The sequence below is a fragment of the Ovis aries genome, chromosome 1 (genome assembly GCF_016772045.2).
Source record: "Ovis aries strain OAR_USU_Benz2616 breed Rambouillet chromosome 1, ARS-UI_Ramb_v3.0, whole genome shotgun sequence".
NCBI lineage: Eukaryota > Metazoa > Chordata > Mammalia > Artiodactyla > Bovidae > Ovis > Ovis aries.
In genome coordinates this window covers 99,601,748-99,622,914 of record NC_056054.1, presented here as the reverse complement: position 1 = coordinate 99,622,914, position 21,167 = coordinate 99,601,748, and the positions used below count along the sequence as shown (strand labels likewise).

General features: G+C 48.3%; 5 non-coding genes across 5 annotated transcripts; 2 read left to right on the top strand and 3 right to left on the bottom strand.

Moving 5' to 3' along the window:
* Positions 1-2,938: 2,938 nt before the first annotated feature.
* Positions 2,939-3,012, bottom strand: TRNAV-AAC (transfer RNA valine (anticodon AAC)). The gene has a single exon. It is a non-coding gene; the product is annotated as a tRNA-Val (tRNA).
* Positions 3,013-10,998: 7,986 nt separating this feature from the next.
* TRNAG-CCC (transfer RNA glycine (anticodon CCC)) lies at positions 10,999-11,069 on the top strand. The gene has a single exon. It is a non-coding gene; the product is annotated as a tRNA-Gly (tRNA).
* A 1,333-nt stretch (positions 11,070-12,402) lies between these two features.
* Positions 12,403-12,475, bottom strand: TRNAV-CAC (transfer RNA valine (anticodon CAC)). Its single transcript has one exon. It is a non-coding gene; the product is annotated as a tRNA-Val (tRNA).
* A 601-nt stretch (positions 12,476-13,076) lies between these two features.
* On the bottom strand, positions 13,077-13,150 carry TRNAN-GUU (transfer RNA asparagine (anticodon GUU)). Its single transcript has one exon. It is a non-coding gene; the product is annotated as a tRNA-Asn (tRNA).
* A 2,304-nt stretch (positions 13,151-15,454) lies between these two features.
* On the top strand, positions 15,455-15,526 carry TRNAQ-CUG (transfer RNA glutamine (anticodon CUG)). Its single transcript has one exon. It is a non-coding gene; the product is annotated as a tRNA-Gln (tRNA).
* Positions 15,527-21,167: the final 5,641 nt, after the last annotated feature.

The following is a 21,167-nucleotide window of genomic DNA, read 5'->3' as shown; positions in this document are numbered from 1 at the left end:
CTCCCTGTTCATCACCATCTCCCGGAGTTCACTCAGACTCACATCCATCGAGTCCATGATGCCATCCAGCCATCTCATCCTCTGTCGTCCCCTTCTCCTCCTGCCCCCAATCCCTCCCAACATCAGAGTCTTTTCCAATGAGTCAACTCTTCACATGAGGTGGCCAAAGTACTGAAGCTTCAGCTTTAGCATCATTCCTTCCAAAGAAATCCTAGGGCTGATCTCCTTCAGAATGGACTGGTTGGATCTCCTTGCAGTCCAAGGGACTCTCAAGAGTCTTCTCCAACACTACAGTTCTAAAGCATCAATTCTTCGCCGCTCAGCTTTCTTCACAGTCCAACTCTCACATCCATACACGACCACAGCAGAAACCATAGCCTTGACTAGATGGACCTTAGTCGGCAAAGTAATGTCTCTGCTTTTGAATATACTATCTAGGTTGGTCATAACTTTTCTTCCAAGAAGTATGTGTCTTTTAACTTCATGGCTGCAATCACCATCTGCAGTGATTTTGGAGCCCCCCCCCCAAAAAAATCTGACACTGTTTCCACCGTTTCCACCGTTTCCCCATGTATTTCCCATGAAGTGATGGGACCAGATGCCATGATCTTCATTTTCTGAATGTTGAGCTTTAAGCCAACTTTTTCACTCTCCTCTTTTACTTTCATCAAGAGGCTTCTTAGCTCCTCTTGACTTTCTGCCATAAGGGTAGTGTCATCTGCATATCTGAAGTTATTGATATTTCTCCCAGCAATCTTGATTCCACCTTGTGTTTCTTCCAGTCCAGCATTTCTCATGATGTACTCTGCATAGAAGTTAAATAAGCAGGGTGACAATATACAGCCTTGATGTACTCCTTTTCCTATTTGGTACCAGTCTGTTGTTCCATGTCCAGTTCTAACTGTTGCTTCCTGACCTGCATACAGATTTCTCAAGAGGCAGGTTAGGTGGTCTGATAGCCCCATCTCTTTCAGAATTTTCCACAGTTTATTGTGATCCGTACAGTCAAAGGCTTTGGCATAGTCAATAAAGCAGAAATAGATGTTTTCCTGGAACTCTCTTGCTTTTTCCATGGTCCAGCAGATGTTGACAATTTGATCTCTGGTTCCTTACCCGTCTCCAAATCAGAAATGTATGAAGAATAAAAGAAGAGTTCACCTGACTCCATTCCCACTCCACCACTGACAAACTTTATATGTTACAGGTAAGAGATGGTGGCGGCTTAGGAGTGTGATCAGTGCTGTGAGAAAACTAAGGGACCCAGGAAACCCCACCTCCCACCCTGACAACCGTCTGCCCCCTCTGGGCTACGGCAAAAGGGTGAAGGCAAAGAAAAAGAAAATAACACTCTTATTTGCAGAAATTTTACCTCCAGATGGGACACTCTGGTTAACCTAAACAGAATAAGCGGTTGGTGGTAGGGACCTAGGGGTTCCTCCCTGGCACAAAACCCAAAGTGGATTTCACTTCATTTTCTGAGGTGAGAGTGAGCTGAGTCGATCAAAGGAGAGGAGCAGAGAGAAAGAGAGAGGGATGAGCACCCACAGGAGTCAACCATATTGGAGTCTCCTCAGGGCCTTAGAAGAACTGTCCTGAGGTTATAGGTGGGACGTATGGAGGCTATTGTGTAGATTAAATGAGATAATCAAATAACACAGCTGGCACAGTAGGTGGCCAATATTAAGTATGTTCTAGGAGGAAACAAAGATAAGCTGGCACTTCAGTCTTTTGTAACATTTGAATACATTTTTAAACATTTCAATAAATTTTGTCATGATGAATGTAACATCCATTCACAAAATAAATGTATATTAAAGAATAGTGAAGTGATAGTGAAGTTGCTCAGTCGTGTCCGACTCTTTGCGTCCCCATGGACCTTAGCCTACCTGGCTCCTCTGTCCATGGGATTTTCCAGGCAATAGTACTGGAGTAGATTGCCATTTCTTCTCCAGGGATCTTCCCGACCCATGGATCGAACCCAGGTCTCCCGAATTGTAGACAGACGCTTTACCATCTGAGCCACCAGGAAAGACATACTAAAGAATAGAATAGAAAATTTTAAATGGAATTTATAAAAAGAATATGCCCACAAAAGGGACTTGCTTATAGTAGCTTTGTTCATAATAGTCCCCAAACTGAAAACCATTCAAATGTCCAGCACAAAGTGAATAGATATGATTGTGACATGGTCACTCCAAGAAACACTACTCTTCAATGAAATGAAACAAATTTCTGATACATGGCAACGATATGGATTAAAACTTCATTCACCCTGAGTGATGAAAAAAGTACATACTCTGCGGGGCCCCCTATGGGAATTACTCCACTACTACCCTACTCCTCTGTGTCTTGTGTGCACACACACACACACACACACACACAAGGACGTATGTCCAGGTAGTCTCTGATCCTCAGAGAAGATCTCTGGAGAAAAGCAGGTTGACTGGGAATCCTAGAATGCATGAAAGAGTAGGCTCATCATCATCACCCTGTAAACGCCTTTTACCAAGGAAATTTCCTCCTTTGTTTGTAGCACTCTCTATTTAACCTTTTCCATATATTTCTCCAATTAATTTGGTTCTATCCATTTCCTCCTTTTTTCCCTACATTTTTCCTCCATTGCATCATAGAAAAAGCAAGAGAATTCCAGAGACATCTATTTCTGCTTCATTGACTCCACTAAAGCCTTTGACTGTGTGGAGTACAACAAAATATGGAAAATTCTTCAAGAGGTGGGAATAGCAGACCATCTTACCTGCCTCCAGAAAAACGTGTATGCAGGTCAAGGAGAGATGAAACCAGTCAGTCCTAAAGGAAATCAACCCTGAATATTCTTTGGGAGGACTGATGCTGAAGCTGAAGCTGCAAGCCTCATTCCACGCGGCAGACCTCTATTTTGTATTTAAAATATGAATCTAAAACTTTGGAGGAAAGTGACTGTTTCCGCCCGGTTTTGAACCGGGGACCTTTCAGCGTGTTAGGCGAACGTGATAACCACTACACTACGGAAACCACACGACCACGTGTATCTAGTGACATATTCAAGAACTGCATGTTTGAACACAGCTGACCTTCAAATTTTCAAAGGAAGAGGACTCTGAAAACACAGGCAATCCGTCAGGCAAGGATCTGCAGTTCCTGAAAGGGCCTGATTTAGGGTTCCTCGCCTCCCGGGGCGAGGTCCCTGTGTGCCAGCTTTGCGCCCAAGAGCAGAGGTCGCCTCCCTGACTCCCCAGTTCTCAGAAGCCTCGGGAGTGGGGAGTAAGGTGCTTCTGAGCCCCAGGTGGCCCCACGTCCGTCAAGGTGGACACAGCCCTTCCAGAGGCAGATCCAGTGCCTTGGAGTCCCTTTCATGGCACCAGCGGGAGACCTGGCTCGATGCTTCCAATCCCACTCGGGAAACAAAGGACCCGCCCTCCCCTCTGCCCCGCCTGACCCGTGCGCTCCTCTCTCGCAGGCCTTTCACAGCAGCGCTTCTCTGGCGCCGCCTAGCACCGGGGATCCTCAGATTCCTGCCTCTGTGGCTGATGCTAGTCCTCTAGTTTCAGTCCAGACTTGCATCACGCTTTCACGTTTAGCAGGAACCGCCACAAAGACTGAGGCTCGGGTCATTGGTTGAATTCCTTTGCCTCCCAGGCCCAGCAGAAAGCCGCAGAGGAGCCAGGCGCGGTCCACGCAGATCTGACCGTCTTCATTCCAAACTTGAGATTCTTCTTGAAGGACCGCTTTGTTTCACATTTGACAATGTCTGAAACGCCTCTTGTTTTCCTTTTATAATTTGCTGTTCAACAGGTCGTGGAGCGCGAATTTAAGAGAGGTAAAGGCGTTTTGTTTTGTTTTGTTTGTTTTGTTTTGTTTTGTTTTTCAGAAAGCCGGTGTCTTCAAGGGTCTTCGTATTTACCTCACCGCAGGCAGAGTTTCTTTTCGCTGAAAGGTTTTAATGCAAGGTTGTCTGTGTTTCTGTCTGTCTCTGGTTTCCTTCGGCAGTAGAGCTTCTCAGTTTGGGGAATGCATGTGCCCTTTCCTCCAGCAGCGGCTTTCCTCCTTTCCTCAGTGCGACGTTCCGTTCGCGTCTGAGGTTCCGGGGCTCAGACCCCGAGGCAGGCGCGGGCCGCATGCGCACCGGCCCCCAGGCCGCAGGGCTCCTCCTGGTTCCGCGTGGACTCCGAGTGCGGTCGAGAGTGTGAGCGCGACAGCACCTCGGGCGCGCTGGAGGCCTGAGTTCCCAAAGAGGCGGACTTGAAAAGGGCTTTAGATCAGGGCGTTTCTCGAGATCTCGCCTTGCTTTCCACCCCTGCAGGTCCTAGTTTTCACCTCCCACGTCCAGACAGAGGAGAGGATTCATCGTTTTCTGTCGCGTCCGGCATGCTGACGTCCCACGTGGACGGGACGAGGGTGAGGTGGTCCTGTCCCCGTCCGGGCGGACGCACAGGGGACGCCCGAGGGACCACAGACACACGGCTCCCTGCAGCAGAAATGGTAGGCACAGGGCTTCGGAGCCGGCGAGTGGAGCGCGGAGGGGACGGATCCATCCCCTGCCCCCGAAGGTGTGACAAAGAGCAACGACGCCGCCCAACCCCTGGATCAGAGGTTCAGCCTCATCCAAGAACTGGACGAGGTAGGCTCCGCAGGTCGTGAGGGAAGACCTGGAATCCAGGTGTGGTGAGAGGTCAAGCTCTCTTTCTGAACCTGTTAACTTGCGAAGCAGGGGCCACTTGGTTCTCAGCTGGTGATGGGCGGGTCCATCTACTCCCTGATCTTGACCTGATTCGGGGCCTCCCGTGATAGCGGCTCGAGGACCGGCTGCTTTTCCTCCTGGATCAGCTCAATCCGCAGAGCCTGACCCTCTTCACCATTGTGTCCTTGGCTGGAAACCGCGGTCTAGAGTTGAATTCGTTCCCTTTTGTTCTCTGACTCAAATCAGATTGTCCCGCGGGTGTGCTGGGGTGAGGGAAAGCGAAGTGTCTTCACAAGGGACGAACTTCTTGGTTTTCAGAGAATAATAGGTGTCACAGGTAGAGACGATGTAGGGCCCAGATGAAAAGGTGAGGGGATATCAGGCGGTCAAAGTATCCTGCAGTCAGCTTTGTCCTGTGCCCTCCTTGGATTCACTGACTGTGGCTTGTTCTACAAGGTGACTCAGAGCAGAGAAAGATGGGCTGGTTGTAGGCCCTATGGAGCTTTCCGGTTGTAGGGAACTGTTCCCCAGTTTCTTCAGTTCAGTAGTGATCCAAGGACAGCAACACATCAGGCTTCCCTGTCTCTCACCAAACCCTGGAGTTTGTTCAAATGCATGTGTATTGAGTCGGTGATGCCATCCAACCATCTCATCCTCAGCCACCCAGTCCTCCTCTTGCCTTCAATCTTTCCCAGCATCAGAGACTTTTACACTGAGTCAGCTCTTCCCACCAGGTGGCCAAAATATTGGAGCTCCAACTTCAGCATTAGTCCCTCTGATGAGTATTCAGGGCTGATTTCCTTTAGGATGGACTGGTTGGATCTCCTTGCAGTCCAAGGGGCTCTCAAGAGGCTTCTCCAACACCAGTTTAAAAGCATCAGTTCTTTGGTACTCAGTTTCCTTTATAGTCCAACTCTCACATCCATACACAATTACTGGAAGAACCATAGCTTTGATTAGACTGACCTGTGTTGCAAAGGAATATCTCTGCTTTTTAATATGCTGTCTAGGTTGGTCATAGCTTTTCTTCCAAGGAGCAAGCGTCTTTTAATTTCATGGTGGTGGTCCCCATGTACAGTGATTTTGGAGCCCAAGAAAATAAAGTCTCTCACTGTTTCCATTGTTTCCCCATCTATTTGCCATGAAGTGATGGGATCAGATGCCACGATCTTAGTGTTTTGGATGTTGAATATTAAGCCAGCTTTTTCCACTTTTCACTTTCATCAAGAGGCTCTTTACTTCCTCTTTGCTTTCTGCCATAAACCTGGTGTCGTCTGCATATATAAGGGTATTGATATTTCTTGCAGAAATGTAGATTCCAGCTTGTGCTTCATCCAGCCAGGCATTTCACAAGATGCACTTTGCATAGAAGTTAAATAAGCAGGGTGACAGCACACAGTCTTGACATACTCCTTTCCCAATTTGGAACCAGTCCGTTCTTTCACGTCTGATTCTTGACCTGCATACAGATTTCTCAGGAGGCAGGTAAGGTGGTCTGGTATTCCCATCTCTTGAAGAATTTTCCACAGTTTGTTGTGATCCACACAGTCAAAGTCTTTGGCGTACTCAAGAAAGCAGAAGTAGATATTTTCTGGAACCCTCTTGCTTTTACTATGAATCAACGGATGTCGGCAATTTGATCTCTGGTTCCTCTGCCTTTTCTGAATCCAGCTTGCACATATGGACGTTCTCAGTTTACATACTGTGAAAGCCTCACAGTGAGAATTTTGACCATTACTTTGCTAACATGTGAGATGAGCGCAATTGTGTAGTAGTTGGAACGTTCTTTGGCACTGCCTTTGTTTGGGACTGGAATGAAACCGACCTTTTCCAGTCCTGTGGCCGCTGCTGAGCTGAGTTTTCCAAATTTTACGGGCATACTGAGTGCAGCATTTTAACAGCCAAGCCTCCCTGTCCATCACAAGAGTTTTGTGAATGTTCTTCCCAATGGCCCATGAGTTATAAGTAGTCCAGTCTGTGTGGGGAGATCACTTACATACAATTGCTTGTCCTGTGTGGTGAGCACCAGGCGTTGTTCCAGGATCTTTTAAAAATGTTCTTTCCTTGGCCTCAGGCACTTTCTTCATAAGGATACCCGGATCATTACTCTGCTGAGTACTTGAGGGAGACCCTTTCATATCCCAGCATTCTCTCTCTCCCACTGTCTCATCACTGGACCTTTCTTCATGTTTCTTTTTTTATTATTAAGTTTTATTTGAGTATAGCTGCTTTACGATGTGTTAATTCCGATGTTGTGTTAATAGCACAGTGAATCGGCTATACATACACATATCCCCTCTTTTTAGGATTTCCTTCTCATTTAGGTAACCACAGAGCATCCAGTAATTCCCTATGCCATACAATAGGTTCTCATTGGCCATTTATTGTACCAGTTCAGCTCAGTTCAGTCGCTCAGTCATGTTTGACTCTTTGCGACCCCATGAACCGTAACATGCCAGGCCCCCCTGTCTATCACCAACTCCCGGAGTCCACCCAAACCTGTGTCCACTGAGTCGGTGATGCCATCCAACCATCTCATCCTCTGTCATCCCCTTCTTCTCCTGCCCTCAATCTTTCCCAGCATCAGGATCTTTTCAAATGAGTCAGCTCTTCTCATGAGGTGGGCAAAATATTGGAGATTCAGTTTCAACATCGTCCTTCCATGAACACCCAGGACTGATCTCCTTTAGGATGGGCTGTTTGGATCTCCTTGCCATCGAGGGGACTCTCAAGAGTCTTCTCCAACACCACAGTTCAAAAGCATCAATTCTTCTGTGCTCAACTTTCTTTATATCCAACTCTCACATCCATACACGACCACTGGAAAAAACCAGAGCCTTGACTAGACGGACCTTTGTTGGCAAAGTAATATCTCTGCTTTTTAATATGCTGTCTAGGTTGGTAATAACTTTCCTTCCAATGAGTAAGCATCTTTTAATATCATGGCTGCAGTCACCATCTGCAGTGATTTTGGAGCTCAGAAAAAGGAAGTCTGCCATGGTTTCTACTGTTTCCCCATCTATTTGCCATGAAGTAATGGGACTGGATGCCCTGATCTTAGATTTCTGGATGTTGAGCTTTAAAACAACATTTTCACTCTCCTCTTTCACTTTCATCAAGAGGCTCTTTAGTTCTTCCTCACTTTCTGCCATAAGGGTGCTTTCATACATAGCATCAATAGTGTATATAGGTAAATCCTAATTTCCCAATTCCCCGAACTCCCCTTTCAGCTTTGATATCCATACCTTTGCTCTTTACATCTGCTTTGCAAATAAGAATCACTGGATCTTTGTCCTGTGAGCTCTAGCTGCCTTACTCTCCACCAATATTCAGCTTCATCTCCAGAGTCAAATGAAAAATTGACCTGAAATCCACCTCTTGGTGCCCAGCGTGGGAACTCACTGAAAGCAGGAAGGTGGGCCCATGACAAGACTCATCTTGTTTGTTTGTCACCTCTCAAGGCTAGCTATCCTTTGCTGCCTGATTTCCAGTGTCTTAGAAATCAGTATTTCAGGTTTTTTTCTCTTTTTTATGCCTTTGGGAGTGGGACAAAGGTGGAGAGTGAGATCTGGAAGGAGGGTTAATCTGATTTCTGTCACTGCACCTTTGCTAGAAACTGAAGGCATCTCTTCATGTTCTTAGTTTTCCCTAAAGAGATGTGCTAATTTATATTCCAATGTATTTTGCCGACTCAAGGAAAGAGTCTTTTTCTTCACGGTCTTGCCATCACAAGAAATTGTCAATACACCTGTCTGTTACTCCAACAAAGGGATTTGTGCCCTACTGACTCAACTTAGCGGGAGGTACAACAAAAAGACAATGTGTACATTTCCCAGAGACTGCACATATTCAGCAGCTAAGCTTCCAAGCTGATTGGAAAGTATTCTAATAATTGTAACTGTTTTCAGTGGTGACCAAGTCATTGAGTCCAGACAAGACCAGCCAGAATGACTCTGGAGAGCCTCTTGCAGAGCAGCTTATGGATTACAGGAGTTAAAAAAAAAAAAAAAAAAAAAAAAACAACCCCACTGGTCCCAGACATTTACCCTCTTCCCTTCATGAGTTGTATTTTGGCTTCGGTTGGATGCACACAATCTAGTGAGGGGTCTCCCTCTGGTATATGGGCGCATTTGCAAGCCCGAGACTCTCTCTGTATGATATCTCAACAGTATGGGGCTACATCTGCAAAAATTATCTCATTTGAGACAAATTGTTGCAAGCTACAGAAACCTGCACCTATAATACATCTTGTACAAATCTGGATCCTTAGAGCTCCTGGTTCCCCTTCCACCGATTCCTCAGTTGAAGTTGGTGATGAAAGAAGAGCTCTTCCGAATTTCCGTACTCAGTCGAGATGTCTCTAGGTTCTAGGACATTTCTCTCTGCCCTTTTCTCTCCCTTTTGGAGTTTGTGCCTTTCTGTCCCTTATACTCTAGACCTCTGTGGATCTTACCCACATTCTGTCCTCTTCATCAGTTTTCTGGAACTGTGCCTTAGGAGTCCTTCAGTCAGCAAGCACTTACTAGGTGCTCACCAGGTACCAGGCCCTTCTCCTGGAAAACTGCTGTATCAGGAGTAAAGTCAAGGTCCCACTCCTTGGTCCCTTCACACCAGGAGGCATCAAAAATAAGATACACACACACACACACACACACACACACACACACAAATAAGAATCACAGCAGGAGAACAACCTGCCATGTTCTTCTCAGGTTCATCTGCCAGCAAGCACCTAAGGACCCCAGCAGTGACTAAAAAAAGAATTACATACCACATGGGAAAATGGGTGACTTGAGATCTAGAAGGCAGGTAACTAAGAATCAGGATTTTTTTTTTTTTAATAAAGGAGTACTTTAGGTAAGCAATAGGTCTTAACTTAGAGAGTCCATGTGTTGTACTCTTCTTCAAGTGATGTATGGCTACATTCAGGAATATCTCCTAAACGTACCAACACATTCTCTTTAGCTGGTAATGGAGAGCTCTCCTATAAAATCAAGAGCTGCCCTATAAAAATAGGGGCATTATTATTTCTACTTAATTAGAAATTCTCCAGGCAAAGATTATATGTTAATTGAACAAATTTAATATCAAAGAACTTATAGTTAATGATATATCTTCAAATCGAGATTGGAGCTGAGTCGTGTCTGGTAAATGCTGCTTAGAATCACGCATTAGATGACACCTAAAAACGTTGACCCCAAATTGAAAGGGGAATAATTAAGTCACTATGATTTCTTAACTCAAAAGACTTAATCCTGATTTAAAAGATATTATATGGTATATTTAATTTACTGGGACACATAATTTTAAATTTTATAAATAATAAATCTGAAAGGAACCATGAGGTAGTTTTTAGACCAAAATTATTAAAGTAGTGTGGTGTATACCAAGAGTCATCTCAGGGAGCATGACAGGACAAACATTTTCTATGTACTTATACATCAACTATTAGAATTCTCTAGCGAGTTAAAAGTATTCGAGAGTCATCCTTATTATCAACTTGAATTTTATTCTTGTTTGTAGCATGGAGAGCACTAATTTCTCTAAAGCTAACCCTTTTTTATATTCCTGAGTTACATTTCAGCAAAACAAAGTGAAAGGAAAAAAAAAAAAAAGACCCACGTGGTTGTTATTCACTGAGATAGAAAAGGTGCTTCAGAACTCCGCTTTGGATAGAGGCTGAATCACATACATGTGGGAAAGCAGGGTGCCTCTGTGCTTGAAATCAGACTGGGCCTGGGACTGGGTCAAGGCCAGAACACAAGACTAAGCATTCTTGTCCTAGGGCAGCCACCCAACCAACAGCACCCACACAGCAGTTCTGGGAAGCTTTTGAGAATATTCCCCTCTCTTTGCAGCATTTCCCATCTGGTTCTCCATCCTCCAACCACACGGAAGGTTACTTCCCCTCTGTGTCCTGACAGAACACGTTATGCTCCCTGCAGGGCACGGGGAGCCAGGCAGGAGCCAAGGGGGCAGCTGCACTGCCTCGATGGGTTTCTAGCAAAGGAGCGTGGAAATCCCATGGACAGAGGAGCCTGGTGGGCTAGAGTCCGAGGGGTCGCAAAGAGTTGGACAAGACTCAGCCAGTGAGCACGAGCACCAGGCGGTTCCACCACTCCGACGGACCCAAAGCACACCTGAATGCCGGCCAAGGCAACCCGCAGGAGGCCAGAGGGCAGAGGGCAGCCCCGGCCGCGGAGGGCGGAGGATGAAAGCCTAGACGGTCCTACAGGCACAGGGCCTGACTGGCCTGCACGTGAGAAAGACCTGAATAAACCTCCATCTAGGTTACCCTTGCAAGCACTTTCTCTTCAGTGGCATTGGTGGTTCAGTGGTAGAATTCTCGCCTCCCACGCGGGAGACCCGGGTTCGATTCCCGGCCAATGCATTGTGGTCGTGTTTCTTTTGGTCCTTGCTGGTTCCATACAGAAGACCTGGGCTGGGAGATTCCCCTGGAGAAGGCAATGGCAACCTACTCCAGTATTCTTGCCTGGAGTAATCGGCCCAAGGGATGGCAAAAAGTCCAAAAGGACTGAGCGACTAACACACATATAGCTTCTCTACATCCTACAGAGAGCGGATTCCAGGTGCCTGAAGGGCCAAGAGGGCCCTCTTCCGGACGGTAAAGCTGTTCGCTGGCCTTGGAAGACAGGTCCCACAGAAGTTAGCTTTGAGAGGGACGCCAAAAAAAAGGAACAATCCCGAGATATCCGGACGTTACTATCAAGTGATGTCATAACTCTTATCCAAAGAAAGAATGTGGTGTTAACTGGGCACTTAGGTACAGAATATAGGATGTTCGTATTCCTGCAAACTTTTGGTATCTTACAAACGCTTTTTGGTTTGGGATTTTAATGAATTTTTGAAACGGAAGCCTCACATTCTCTTTGAATGGAAATTCTGTTAAATAAGAGTCTGGGTTTACCATGCCAGGAGAAAAGAGTGGAGGCCAGAGCTGGCCAGCCCAGGCTCTTCATGGCATCTCAGCTCCAACAGCCAGCCTGAGGTCCAGGACCCTGAGGCCCGCACTCAGCGGCATTTAGAAACTCTGTGCAGAAATGTTCTGCACTGGACTTTTAAGCAAAGTACAGTTCCGATCTGGGCGGGGAGAGAGAGACTTGTGTGCGTGCAGGCGCTGGAAGAAAGAAAGTTTTCCCTGACCGGGAATCGAACCCCGGCCGCGTCGGTGAAACCACCGAATCCTAGCCACTAGACCGCCAGGGAGCTGTAGGCAAATAGGCTTGTTTGGCTTCTACAGGTGAAAGGCGAGTGGAAGATGACCCTTCGGAAAGTCAGCAAGCTGGAAAGGCAATGTCCAAGCGGCCCAGGGCTGTGTGCAGCTGTGCAAGGCTCCCAGCCCTGCCCTCGCGGCTCATCGGCCTTCACCTCTCCTTTCCTGGGCGTCGCTTTTGCTCTGGGGCAAGGACACAAAGTAGCGGACTAGGTCCCTCCTGGTCTAGCCGTAGCGCTGCGTGCTGCCGAGCCCAGGTCTTGCTCTCTTTGTGAACCTCGGTTTTCTCTGTCGTCAGGCTCGGTGATGAGTGGCGGATGATGAGCGGATCCGTCCACCTCCAGATCTCCTAGCGCTGAATTAAGAGACTTGCAGGTGGTCACCAACTCTTCCTCCAGCTGCGTCCCCTGCCGCACCCCGTGCCTTTCGCGCCTGGTGGTTTTGCCAATGAGAAGGCACACCTCCGGGAGGGAAAAAGAAAGAGGAAGCCTGTTTCCGCCCGGTTTCGAACCGGGGACCTTTCGCGTGTGAGGCGAACGTGATAACCACTACACTACGGAAACGGGACAACCCCTATTCCTGAACACTGTATCCATGAAATCCCGAGGTCCCGCCACCACGAACCACACTGCCAACTCTTATGACTCAAAGAGGTACCTTGGAGCCCCAGGCTCTCTCAGGCACGGAGAAGGCGGCTCCCGAGGGCCCGGCTTTAGGGTTCCCCCTCTGCCCTGAAGTGAGGCCCCTCGGGCCCCCACAGGTGGCCTTCGGGGCCCCGCACCCAACGCAGAATCCTCAGATCCTCAGCTGCGCACCCTGAGTTCAGGGGTCGCCCCCGCCGACTCCCCGGCTCCCGGCAGCCGCAGGAGGCGGGGACGGTGGGTGCGCCCGAGGCCCAGGTGACCCCGAAACCCAGCGGTGTGGAAGCCGCCCCTCCCGGGCTGCGGACCCGCGCCTCGGTGGTCCTCTTCTCGGCGCCGGCGATCAGCGCTCCGTGCTCTCAGGAATGACCGACGCTTCCAATCCACCCGGGACGCGCCCTCGCCGCTGTTCCTTTGCACCTGACTCCTGTGCTCTTTCTCTGAAAGTCCGTTGGGCGCATCACTTCTCCGGTGTCCTCTTCGCAAAAGGGAGGTTGGCTAAAGGGGAACCCCCCCCCCCCCGCGTCCCTGGGTGGGCTCGAACCACCAACCTTTCGGTTAACAGCCGAACGCGCTAACCGATTGCGCCACAGAGACAGCATTACAGAGTTTACTGGGACTGTCTATGGAGTAGACACTCATTCCCTGGGTGAGCGCTCTGTCCGCCATAAAAACGGTGCCACTTCCCTGCCCCTACCCGCCACAGATGCCAGCGCCCCCAGAGAAACCGCCCTCTAGGCCTCGAACCTTCCAGGCCTGAGCCGAAATAGATCCAAGGACAGCTGAACACCGGCTTGCTCCCATGATGGCTCTTCCCGTTTCCTCTCCTACACCCAACGAATGAGTTTGCCCACCCTGGCAAAGGCCTCCGGGGCAGAGGTTGGGCTTTGGTTTCCTGCATCCACCAGGCGGTTTCCACAAGAGTGGGCTTCCCTTGGGGTTCAGATGGTAAGAATCCGTCTACAATGCAGGACACCCTGGTTCAATTCTTACCTGGAGAATTTGGACAGTGGAGCCTGGCAGCCTACAGTCCCTAGGGACACAATGAGTTGAACACAACTGAGAGACATTGACTTCTCTTTAAGTGAGTATAGCTCGTTTGTCTGAGTGTTTTCTTTAAATGGTTATTTTTACTCACATTGTACATTTAACAAATATACACTTGTTGTGAGAATAACTTCAGTTCAGTTCAGTTCAGTTCAGTCGCTCAGTCGTGTCCGGCTCTTTGTGACCCCATGAATCACAGCAGGCCAGGCCTCCCTGTCCATCACCGTCTCCGGGAGTTCACTGAGACTCATGTCCATCGAGTCCATGATGCCATCCAGCCATCTCATCCTCTGTCGTCCCCTTCTCCTCCTGCCCCCAATCCCTCCCAGCATCAGAGTCAACTCTTCACATGAGGGGTCCAAAGTACTGGAGCTTCAGCTTTAGCATCATTGCTTCCAAAGAAATCCCAGGGCTGATCTACTTCAGAATGGACTGGTTGGATCTCCTTGCAGTCCAAGGGACTCTCAACAGTCTTCTCCAACACCACAGTTCAAAAGCATCAATTCTTCGGTGCTCAGCCTTCTTCACAGTCCAACTCTCACATCCATACATGACCACAGGAGAAACCATAGCCTTGACTAGACGGACCTTAGTCAGCAAAGTAATGTCTCTGCTTTAGAATATACTATCTAGGTTGGTCATAACTTTTCTTCCAAGGAGTAAGTGTCTTTTAAGTTCATGGCTGCAGTCTCCATCTGCAGTGATTTTCGAGCCCCCCCCCCCCACAAATATCTGACAGTTTCCACCATTTCCCCATCTATTTCCGATGAAGTGATGGGACAAGATGCCATGATCTTCATTTTCTGAATGTTGAGCTTTAAGCCAACTTTTTTTCTCTTCTTTCACTTTCATCTAGAGGCTTTTTAGCTCCTCTTCACGTTCTGCCATAAGGGTTGTGTCATCTGCATATCTGAAGTTACTGATATTTCTCCCGGCAATCTTGATTCCACCTTGTGTTTCTTCCAGTCCAGCGTTTTTCATGATGTACTCTGCATAGAAGTTAAATAAGCAGGGTGACAATATACAGCCTTGATGTACTCCTTTTCATATTTGGAACCAGTGTGTTGTTCCATGTCCAGTTCTAACTGTTGCTTCCTGACCTGCATACAGATTTCTCAAGAGGCAGGTTAGGTGGTCTGATATTCCCATCTCTTTCAGAATTTTCCACAGTTTATTGTGATCCGTACAGTCAAAGGCTTTGGCATAGTCAATAAAGCAGAAATAGATGTTTTCCTGGAACTCTCTTGCTTTTTCCATGGTCCAGCGGATGTTGACAATTTGATCTCTGGTTCCTTACCCATCTCCAAATCAGAAATATATGAAGAATAAAAGAAGAGTTCACCTGCCTCCATTCCCACTCCACCACTGACAAACTTTATATGTTACAGCTAAGAGATGGTGGCGGCTTAGGAGTGTGATCAGCGCTGTGAGAAAACTAAGGGACCCAGGAACCCCACCTCCCACCCTGACAACCGTCTGCCCCCTCTGGGCTACGGCAAAAGGGTGAAGGCAAAGAAAAAGAAAATAACACTCTTATTTGCAGAAATTTTACCTCCAGATGGGACACTCTGGTTAACCTAAACAGAATATGCGGTTGGTGGTAGGGACCTAGGGGGTCCTTCCTGGCACAAAACCTAAAGTGGATTTCACTTCATTTTCTGAGGTGAGAGTGAGCTGAGTCGATCAAAGGAGAGGAGCAGAGAGAAAGCGAGAGGGATGAGCACCCACAGGAGTCAACCATATTGGAGTCTCCTCAGGGCCTTAGAAGAACTGTCCTGTGTTTATAGGTGCGACGTATGGAGGTAAAGAAGCATATCCTGTTCTCTGGCGAAGGAGGCCACATGGCTCCTGAGGGGTTCCATGGTGTAATGGTGAGCACTCTGGACTCTGAATCCAGCGATCCGAGTTCAAATCTCGGTGGGACCTTTCTGCCTAGTTAGAAGAAGAACACTTTTTACCCCGCGACCCTCAGCAGCGTGGTTCACACGGACACGGTGGACAGGTGTGGGACCGACCTGGGGCGTCCTTGCTGGACCCGGGCGGCTCTGCCCATCTCTGCCCTCCAAGCCCCGGCCAGGGGCGCAGCGGCCCAGCCAGTGCCGCCCCCTTCTTGGGTCACCTGGGTCTCTGGAGTAAAAGGCAGAGGCTGAGTCCACGGAGTCCTTCCCCGAGAGGGGGCTTCCCACTTCACGTCTTGTAACTGCACGGTTGTCCTTGAGAGTAAACGGTTGCAGGGATGAGCTGCCATGTCAGATATTCACATATTAGATGATATCAAAAAACATTTACCCCCATGTTGAAAGGGGAATATAAGTAACTATGATTTCTATAACTAAAAGACTTAATCTTTGTTGGAAAAATATATCGTATATTTAAATTTCTGTGGCACATAATTTTGAATTTTATAAATGGAAATTTTTTTGGAATCAGAGTTTGCTTATGGGAAACAAAGCAATACAGGACATTTAGGCAGTTCTTTCATTAGGATTTTGAATAGAAAATAAATGCAAGACTTTACAATCTAGAATAGTATGGCACCAATATTTTCCACATTTTTAGGAAATCTGAAAGTCAACATGAAGTAGTTTTTAGACCAAAATTATTAAAGCTGGGTAAGGCATACCAGGAGTCATCTCTGAGAATATGACAGGACAAATATTTTCTATACAATTATACATCAAGTATTAGAATTATCTAGAGTGTTAAAAGTATTCAAGATTCATCCTTACTATCAATTTGAAATTTTTTCTTGTAGGTAGCCTGGAGAGCACTCATTTATCTAAAGCTAAACGTTTTTTATATTCCTGAGTTACATTTCAGGAAAACAGAAAGTTCAAGGGAGGAAAAAAAAAACAAAAACCCACATGGGTTGTATTCACTGAGATAGAAAAGGTGGTTCACTACTGCACTTTGGAGAGAGGGAGAGTGGAATATGTGTGGTAAAGCTGGATGCCTCTGTGCTTGAATTTGGACTGGACCTGGGACTGGGTCAAGGCCAGAAGAACACAAGACTAAGCATTATTATCTTGGGGCTTAGACCCACCTGACAGTGTTGTAGCCATGCGTTCCGGGATACAAACTCACTCAGATGGACAGTGCAGATAGTGGAATGCAGTTTATTACACTGGCAAGCCCAAGGCAGAGTCTCCTCTTAGCCAAGGACCCCGACCAGCATTTGTGAAAATCTTTTATACCCCATGTGTACGTGTCTGAACCCACCACTCCAAATTCCTTGAGACTTACATAAACCAAGGAAAATACAATCCGAATAACCCCATCATTCACGTGCTATGTGCTCATGTGCTCAAACAGTCAAACAATTAGCCAATAATCAATAAACCCGAGGTTACACTCTGATTGATACGGAAAAATTTGTGGCCTGTCTGGAGGAAGGGGTGATTAGTGTATGTTTTCTCTTAGGCGGTGAGTAACCTAGATCCGATCTTCAAGGTTCCCCTGTCTGGAGGGGGTCTTATCCTTCTGTTGTTGTTTTCATAGGCACTAAACACAGAGTTCAGAGTCCATTGGAAAGGTGGCCGAGCATGATCAGCATGAACAGGCCTAAGAGGGAGTCCAGGCCCTATGAATTCCTTCTTCAAGAGCACCCACACAACAGTCCTAGAAAGCTCTTGAGGATACTCCCTCTCCCTTGGACACGTTCCCATCTGGTTCTCTATTCCACCAGCCACAGGGAAGGACTTTTCACCTCTGTGTCCTTGCAGAATACTTTATGATCCCTGCAGGACACAGGGAGCCAGGCAAGAGTGGAGGGGGCAGCTGCACTGACCCGATGGGTTTCCAGCAAAGTAGCAGGAAAATCCCATAGAAAGAGGAGCCTGACTGGCTACAGTTCATGGGGTTGAAAAGAGTCAGACATGACTGAGCCAGTGGGGGTGAGGATGAGGTGGTTCCACCAATCAGATGATCAAAACACCACTGACTGCCCACCAAAGCAACCTGCAAGACGCCAGAGGGCAGCCAGTGCTGCGGAGGGCAGAGGATGAAAGCCTAGACCACCCTCCAAGCACAGGGCATGACAGGCCTGCCTGCACTTGGAAATCAGCTGAATAAAACACCATCTAGGATATTCTTTTAAAAAGTCTCTCAGTAGGGGCGTTGGTGGTTCGGTGGTAGAATTCTCGCCTATCACGTGGGAGACCCAGTTTGATTCCTGGTCAATGCATTGTGGTCGTGTTTGTTTTGGGCTTCCTTGGTGGCTCAGATGGTAAAGAATCTGCCTGCAATACAGGAGACCTGGGTTGGGAAGATCCCCTGGAGAAAGAAATGACAACCCACTCCAGTAGTCTTGCCTGGAGAATCCTATGGACAGAGGAGCATGGTGAGCTACAGTCCAAAGGGATCTCAAAAAGTCAGACATGACTGAGCAACTAACACACATACCCTCTCTACATCCAAAAGAGACCAAATTCCAGGTTCCTGAAGGGCCAAGAGGGCCCTCTTCTGGACGGCCAAGCTGTTCCAGTCCTTGGAAGACAGGTCCCACAGAAGATAGCTTTGAGAGGGACACCAAAGAAAAGGAAGGATGCTGAGATGTCGGCAAGTGATGTCATAACTCTTACATATGGAAAGAATATGATGTTAACTGGTTTGGTCCCTTCTCTTTGAATGGAAACTCTGTTAAGTAAAACTCTGGGTTTACCATGCCGGGAGGAAAAAGCAGAGGCCAGAGCTGGCCAGCCCAGGCTGTTCATGGCATCTCAGCTCCAACAGCCAGCCTGAGGTCAAGGAACCTGAGGCCTGGACTCAGCGGCATTTAGAAACTCTGTGCAGAAATGTTCTGCACTGGACCTTTAAGCAAAATACAGTTCTGATCTGGGCGGGTAGAGAGTGACTTGTGTGCGTGCAGACGCTAGAAGAAAGAAAGTTTTCCCTGACCGGGAATCGAACTCTGGCCGCGGGCGGTGAGAGTGCCGAATCCTTGCCATTCACTAGACCACCAAGGAACTGTAGAGAAGAGGTTATTTCGCTTCTTCAGGAGAAAGATGAGTGTAAGAATCGTCAGAAAGCAGTGCAATCGTCAGAATACCTCAGCGGCCTACTGCTGAGCCTGCTGCCTAACCCCGTGCCTTTCGCCTTTGCCGATGCAAATGCAAATCTCCGCGGTTGGGTGGTGGGGGTAGGGGAGAGCAACCTGTTTCCCTCCGGTTTCGGACCAGGGACCTTTCGCGTGTGAGGCGAACGTGATAACCACTAGGAAACGGGTCAACCTCCGTTACTTAACACTGTATCCATGAAATTCCGGATGCCGCCACCAGCATCCAGACCACCAAATTGTAACACTCAAACAGGAACCTTGAAGCCCTGCTTTAGGGTTCCTCATCTCCCCTCAAGAGAGGACCCTCGAGCCCCCATAGGCTGCATTCGGGGTCCCGTACCCAACGTAGAGGCCTCAAACCCTTAACTCCGCACCCGAGCCCAGGGGTCGCCCCAGCCGATTGCCGAGCTCCCGGAAGCCGCAGGAGGCGGGGACGGTGGGTGCGTCCTAGGCCAGGAGACTCCGCTGCCCAGCGGTGTGGAGGCCGCCCCTCCCGCGCCGCGGGCCCGCGCCTCGGTGGCCCTTGTCATGGCGCAGGCGGTCGGCATTCTGGGGTCTCAGGAACGGTCGACGCTTCCAATCCCCCGGGACCCGCCCTCTCCGCTGCTCCTTTGTCCCTGACTCCTGTGCTCTTTCTCTGCCTGCCGGCTCGCCGCTGCACTTTCTGGTGTTCTCCTGGCGAAAAGGAGTCTCTTTGGTGGTCTCTAAAATGTCACCCCACTGTGCCTGGGTGGGCTCAAGCCACCAACCCTTACGGTTAACAGCCGGACGCGCTAACCGATTGCGCTACGGAGACAGCGGTACTGGCTATTCCTGGAGTCTTTGGAGTGGACACTTCTTCCTAGGATAAGACCCCTGCCCCCAGGGAAACGGTGCCATTTCCGTGCCTTCTACCGAGCACAGATGCCAGAGCCCCAGAGATACCAGGGGCCAGGGCTCCAATCCTGCAGGCTTGAACCGAAATAGATCCACGGACAGCTGAACACAGGTGGGCTCCCGCGATGGCTCTTCCCACTTCCTTGCCTACTCCCAACGAGTGAGAGTTTGCCCACCCTGGCATAGGCCTCCGGGGCTGTGCTTAGGTCTCCTGTGTCCACCAGGGGATTTCCACCAGAGTGGGCTTCCCTGGGGCTCAGACGGTGAGAATTCGCCTGCAGTGCAGCACACCCGCGTTCAATCCCTGGTTTGGGACTATCCCCTGGAGGAGGGCGCGCAACCCACTCCAGTATTCTTGCCTGGAGAATCCCCATGGATGAGGAGCCTGGTGGGCTAAGTCCATGGTGTGGCAAAGAGTTGGACAGGACTTAGCGACTTCAGCACTGAGGTCTCGGGGATGGTCGTTCTGTGTCCGCACGCCGGTGACAGAGTCGGGCACCAACTGGGATGCTCTAGGACTTGGATGAATACATTGTTGTATTTAGCCCTTGTCCCATGAAGACCGTTGAGAATGGAAATACAGAAAAGTTTTCGAAGTGAACAGTTCTTTTTTAAAAGCCTTCATCCCAGTTTTTGGAATCTACAGCATCCAGTGGGGTGAGCAATGGAAAGGCCCCCGGAGCAGCCCCAGCTGAGTGGAGCTCCCGCATTCCAGCCTGGGTAGCCTGCGTTCTGTGAGGTCCACCTGGGAGCGGGAAAGGGTGAAAACCAAGCTGGGAAGGCTGGTTTGGGAGGAAGGCATTGAGACCTCCCAGGAGGCTTGGGCAGGAATCCTTAGAGCTGAACATTGCTTCAGTCTGGTAGCAGAGTGGGAAAGGAGGGAAAGGGCTGGTGCAGGCAAGAATCAAGGAGGCCTAAGGAGAGGGGAGGAAGGAGAGAATAAAAGAATTTGTGCTTCTACTCTTCCCCCCTCCCTCTCTTGCCTTCTCTCTTCTTGGTCTTCTTCTGATCCCTACAACTGAGAAATCTTGATACACCCACTTCTGAGAAGAGAGACCCAACTATCTGTGCTCGGGTGCACAAATTCTGGGTTGTAAAAATAGTTCTGTCCTTATGTGGCCTTAGACAAAGAAAATATCTTGTGTCTCCCTTCTTTCTGTTTTAAAATGGGAGGAATGAAAGCATTTGTTGTCAGATGTGTCTGGGTTTAGAAACTACTGGATGAATCATATTATCAGCTGTGAAATCATAAATATTGTTGTCACTATTCTCAGAATCTTTTGACAAACTCTATGCTTATTTATTTCACCTTGAATTATCTTGATACTTCTAGAAATTTCTGTAAACGGAATCAAGACAAAGGCTCCCATGATTGCTCTTGCAGTTTGCTCCGTGAGTGTTCTTGAAGTTTGCTCAGATGTAGCTGGACCACCCTTCATTGCCAGTTCTCTGCTTGTGGATCAGGATCGATATGCAGTCTGGATGAAATGGGAAGAACACACATCTCCACCCATCCCAGTTCTAACCTTACCTGATTCTGTCCTTGCCCCTTGTGAAAACCCGGTTCTCCACATTTCCTGGCCATTCTGTGATCACTCAACATCCTTTCTATGGATTTGTTTTCTTCCTTTATGA